Genomic DNA, 6,000 nt, shown 5'->3' with positions numbered 1-6,000 from the left:
CAGGGAGAACCTGGTTGTTGCAAGACACCTGACTTTTGTACGAATCAAACAGTAAGATCGGAGTTGGCAGGTTGCATGAGGCAGTGTCCTGCCTCATGTCCTAAATTTAAGTGAGCAGAGCTGAGCACCGGAAAGCATGCACATCTCCTAATGCTTTTATTGTAGATATACAAAAAGAGGCCGGTTTCTTCCGGATCACAGCCGGCGATTAGCTTATGCCCAAAAGCCGAGTGCTTCTGGAAACCCCTTAAGAGTTTAATTTTAAAGAATCCTAATTACAAAAGTTCATCCTAGTCTGTAGCTTAGAAATATCTTTAGTGCTTAGAGCTGATCCTGCATGGCCGTGGCCCTTCTCTTCTTATTCAATAAGCATTCAGAACGCCTCTTTCAGCTCCGCGTCTCCTTTCTATTCCAATCGCTGCCCCGTCACATCGCAGAGGGCTACACTGACATCTATGCACTTGAGGTTGAAAGAAAGGGCTCAGTAAAGCCTAGCCCTTGGTTTGGCACTGCAAGTTTCACAAGTATTTATACAAAAACATTGCCTCTTTACAATATGCCATTTCTCAAAATGTTAAATTGGGTACATTTCGCACACTTCACTTTCTTTCTTTTTCATCCAGTTCCTAGCTATTAGCATAACGCCAAGCTCAACGGAAACATTCAGTAAAAAATTGTCCAGTGGAACCTGATCGCGGTGAAGACACATCCCCGTCCTTGGGAGGCTCAGAGAGAGGGAGGCGTCTTGGAAAGAGAGACCCTTCCACTATGGAGAAGTGACGTGCCATGGAGATTAAGAACATGGGCTTTATTGTGGGTCAGGAAAACCTATTTAGAATTCTCACTGACTGTGCAGGCGGCACACTGCTCAGCTCTGGAGGTACCATGCTGGGGGGCTAAGAGTTGTGCAGATAGGCAGCTGTGAATGACCCATGGCCTATCACTTTCTCTCTAAACCTCCGTATTCACGTCCACAGAAGAGGAATGGGCCTGACTTGCACAACACGGCTAAATGCAGTATCATACTTAAAGCATTTAGCAGAGTAACCGGCATTGACTAAGCATGTGCTGAATGAATCTAAAACAAAAATAAACGTGATTATTTCCAGTGTTGCGGCTAGATACAATCGTCAAGTCCAATGCCTGACTTTGTGTGCGACTTTGTAACAGCTTCATGTCTCCAGGTGGTAGAGTACATCTCCAAGCACATGGTTTGATTTGCTTGGGAAAGTAGAAAATAAAGGCATCAGAGTTGGTTGGTCAAATTGATTTTCTTCAGTGCCAAAGTGACCCTGCTTCCGACTCTCACGGAATATCAATCATGCAAAAACTACAGAGAAGAAAGCAAGGCTCATCTATGGATTGGCCACCAAGAGCTACCCGCTATTGATATTTCAGTTTATTTCCTTCAAATTTTTCAACCGCATGTCACTTTCAGCCTGTGTTTTCACTTAGTATTTTTAATGGCTGACTAATATTGCATTGCCTGGACAGAGTGCATGTTCTATCTGCTCTTATGAAAATGTAGGTGATTTCATGACTGTGATGAGCAGCTTGTGCATAAAGCATGCATTGTGCTCCTTTCCTTAAATCAGGATGTGTTTCCTGACATCCCAAGTTAAATGGTGTGAGTACTTACAGGTTATAGGAACTTCCTGTCAAGTTCCTGCTAAAGGCTGAGGAAATCTGCAAGGCCCCCAGCATCCTTCCAAAGCGGTCACCATATGCTTCCTGCACCAGCAGTGGGCATTATCATTAGTATTTTGCCAACAACAGGGATAGAAAATTATATCTGAAAATTTGTTTACATTTACATTTTCCGGATATCTCGCTGAGGCTGAGCATTTTCTCTCCTGCTTATTAGTTCTCTGTGTTTTCTTTTAGTGAATTATTTATGCTCTTTGCCCATTTATCCAGTAGAATATTCAGGTTTTCTTACTGATTGAATATCAAGGTTAACCCTTGGTCATATTTATTGCAATTATCTCCATCCGATTGGTTGTTTGACTATTCATTCAAGATAAGTTTCCGTGTTTGCTTTTCAAAGTAGCCCAGGGTGTGAGACATCTCTAGAACAAGAATAAGAATGTGCCAGAGAAAGAGCCACACTCAGTGCAGAGCGTATCACCAGTTGGAGGCCAGTGTCTGTGGCACTAGGAGCCAGACAGTTCCAGATCACTGCATCCTGCTCTGGCTCCCTTTGGCCCCTGTGTATACAAACGCCGTGAGTACTTTTTCCACTTGGAACTTCTGCGGGGTTACCATGCCACTGTTTTGTTTGTTTTTCCTTCCTAACACAAATAATTTGGCGCGGTTTCCATGCAAACATTTATCATCTCTTCCAAGTTATTAACACACAAACTCAGGGGCATTTCTGTATATGTCATGGATGTGAGGAATCAGCTGCAGAATAATTAAAAGGCTCTCACACCGACCGTGGCCTGTGATTACTCTGGAATGCTGGCTCTACGACTGGCCATCCTTTGGTGACCATTGCCACTTTAAAGGCTAAATAATATATTTTTATTAGTTGCTTAGCTATTTCAGTCTTTCATTCCTCTACAACTCTCAGATGAATACCATCTGGCCTCGGTAACTTATTACAATTTAGTTTCTCAGTTTGTTCTACCACCTCTTTCTTGATATTTCTATCAGAAAAAGTCCTCTCGCCCCAGTCCCTGACACCTCCATGAGGGGACGCCGGACACAGAGGCCGGCTGAGAGGAGAAGCCCCATGGGCTCTCTGCCACCTGGGATGGAGCACAACCTGGGGCTGCCTGCCTGGGGCTCCCGTTTTGCAGACTGGAGTGACGTGCACCCAGCCTTTATGGGAATCAGCGTCAGGGAGAGTCACAGGAAAGAGTGAGAAGATGGTGCTAAGTGCTTGGTGATCACAAACAACCCTCTCCCACTTAGCAACATCTCTGTAAGTTTTCCTTTCGTTACCCTTTTGGTACAGGTAAAATATTTAAATAAAAGTATTGGAGCTGTGGCTGTGTGTGCATCAAGTCAACATATCCCACCAAAAAGCAAAACTTCGAATTGCTTTTCTTAAAGCTTGCTTTTCCTGATAAAACAAAACTGACCTCTCTTTGGGATGTGCACAGCAGTGTGGTCCCATAAAAGAGGTGTCCTGGAGACAAAGATGGGAGGCGGAGCCCCAGGGCTCTGGTCAGCCATCCCCTCCTGCCTGGATGCTGTGTGCCTGGTCCCTGACATCTCGGCCACGTGAGCTCCAAATCCCTGTGAGGAGCCCACGCTGACCTTCCTGGAAGCTCTCTCCCAGGCTGGGCGTGGGGCCCTCCTGTTCTGCCGCCACAGATACGCTGGGTCAAAATCATCACTTAGGCTTAACGGACGAATCACCAGCAGTGAATCTGGTTCCGTGATGCACCAAACATGGATTTTGAAAGGCACTTTGATGCTGATAGGGTGGTTTGAAACGTTTATGATACAGCTTTTTCCTGGACAAGGAGGCATGTTTACACATTGATTGCCCTTTAAAGGATGTAGGATGCATGTCTAATCCTGCCGAGTGCCCCAGAATCCTGAGCACAGTGCGGGCTCTGCACCCGTAAAGTGACGGGGCCCTGGGAGGGCACCATTCTGCTGAGCTCCATCACATCTCCCAGCAACACCAATCGCTCTCTCTAGTTATGTGAGAAAAGTATACAATCTGGACCTCAGAATGGTGTATTTCAAGCCATCACAAGAGACTGGAGGGCAAGTTCCAAGGCGCTTGAGGGGGCAGGGACACCTATCTTGATGGAGGTGAAACTGAGGTAAGACTAAGGCTCTGACACCACGGGCCTCACAGTTACAGTGGGTCTTGGGGACATTAATGCACCTGATTGTCACATAATCCCTGTGGCAAGGCAACTGAGGACAGACTTCCCCTTTACAGGTGGGGACGTGGGGGGCCGGGTAGATGCCACCATGCCTGGGAACCAGGTCTCCCGGGTCCCTTCTGCTCCACTCTGCTGTTATGTGGTCGTGATTGGAAGAGCGTGAGTATACGAGATCCCTCTTCCTCACACAGGACACGCGATCCTCAGGTATGGGCTCCAGGGCCCTTCCAATCTGGAGGTAGGGGAAGAGTGTGATGGCGACTCCTCTAAAAGCAGGGATTAGCACCTGGAAAATGCATGTGTGTGCACACACAAGTGTGCCCGTGCCAGCCTGTGTGTGCATGTATGTGTGTTGGGGGCGCAGGAGCCTCTAGATGGCCTTGTAGTTTTCCCTCTTTGTTCCCTTCATCCCTTCCCCCTCAGGGGAAGGGCAAGAACCGAATGCCAGGGCCGGCCTGGAAGGGCTCAGACAGCGCACTGGAACCCCAGGGCTGGGTCTGCAGGTTCCTACCTCTCCGTGGCACAGCCCTTGAGGCCAGCAGCCAGGCCAGGGTGTAGGTGGGTGTCCTGCCCTCTTGCGCCTCACCCTCACCGTGAGTTCACTGGCTGCTTCAGTGACTACACACTGACCACCTCCAGGGGCCAGCACCGTGCCATGTTTTTGCACCTGGGTGGGGACAGAGGGCAGCAGCTGTGGTAAGGGGCAGGACACAGTGAGTGCCTGTGTACGCGCATGTGGACGTGCCTTGCACGTGAGGGCTTGTGCCTGTGTATGGGTGTTTGTGAGCCTGTGAGCATGTGCCCACACGTGTGTGGGTGTAAGTGTGTGTCTTTTGGGGAGTGACTGTGCACGCAGGAGTCTGCACAGAAGTCTTGAATTGTGGTTGGAGTTTTCAGGAAACAGGGTGCTACGAGGAAGGGTAGTGGGGGTTGGGGTGGAGGGAGGCTCACTAAGCATGAGTCTTGCAGAGTAGGTGGGAGATGGCCCGGTATAGTGCACCACAGCCAGGTTCCAAGTGCCCTTGTCTTTTTCTGGAAGGCAGGGATGCAGGAATGGGAGGTGGACAGCCAGGGGCATCCAGGCTTCACAAGGACCAGCACACCTGGAGCCCCTTTCCCTTTCCGGAGAATAGTGTCCCCTCCCTCCCCGGTGGTGGTTGTAAATATTAAATAAGGTCTTGAGTGTTAAGTGCCAGCACTGGGCCCAGCCATCACAGGCTCTTCACCAGGTCAGTTCTCTTTCTGCCCTCCATAAAAGCTTTCACCATGTGATCAGTAGCCAGCCGAGAGCCTGAAAATCCCCTCCTTAGAGACGCCAAGTATCCTCTGCAGCAGGACAGGTGTTGCAGAGCCAGAGGATCAGCCTTGAGAGTACAGCTCAGAGGATGCACAGAGATGCCGCTGGTGTCCCGGGGACCTGCCTCCAGCCCCTGCACAACTCAGGGCAAGACAGGGTGCAGGAGGAGCTAAGAACACAGCCACTCTGCACCCCATAATGCCCAGGTTTCTGCTGCTGTGGCCATGACATTGGTGCATGATTGTTCCCTTCCAACTTCTATTCTCCAGGCTGGTCGCCACAGCATCTCTGCCCCAGCCACTTCCACGATGTCTGTGGACACAAGGTTTGGCCTTCTGGAAGACTTGAGCTTCAGGAATAGAAACACCCGTAAATACTGTGCACGTTATTTGTGGGGTTATTATTATTATTATTGGTGCTGTGGATCATAATTTTGTTTTAAACACGAGATCTCTGCTCTTTATAGATTTTGGTGTAGTTTCATGATGAATTTTTCAGGAGAGCACAGAGAACCCAACTTTTGAGTGAAAGCTGAGAAGCCCACCCTCCACCAATTACATTTGTTTGACATAGGAATGTAGATTCTATTTGTTAAATGTTCTGGTCAAAAGCGAGCGGGAAATGATGATCTGGAAGTAGGAGCACCCTCTTGTTCATGACACTCCTGCTAGCTTTGTCTGCAGTGCACTTGTTTATGAAATGAGACTTTGTCTCCAAGTTATGCTATGCTGTGTATTCAATACGTCTAAGTGTTGTTACACTGCAAATATCACTAATTCCTAAATTCTCACTTAAAAATCAGCTACAAAGTATAGGAAAAGGAGTTTTCATCTACAATCTGATTTTGGGGTTAAT

This window comes from Aotus nancymaae, unplaced genomic scaffold (genome assembly GCF_030222135.1).
Source record: "Aotus nancymaae isolate 86718 unplaced genomic scaffold, 86718_ANA_hifiasm-v0.15.2.pri h1tg000010l, whole genome shotgun sequence".
Lineage (NCBI taxonomy): Eukaryota > Metazoa > Chordata > Mammalia > Primates > Aotidae > Aotus > Aotus nancymaae.
This window is presented reverse-complemented; position numbering follows the sequence as displayed.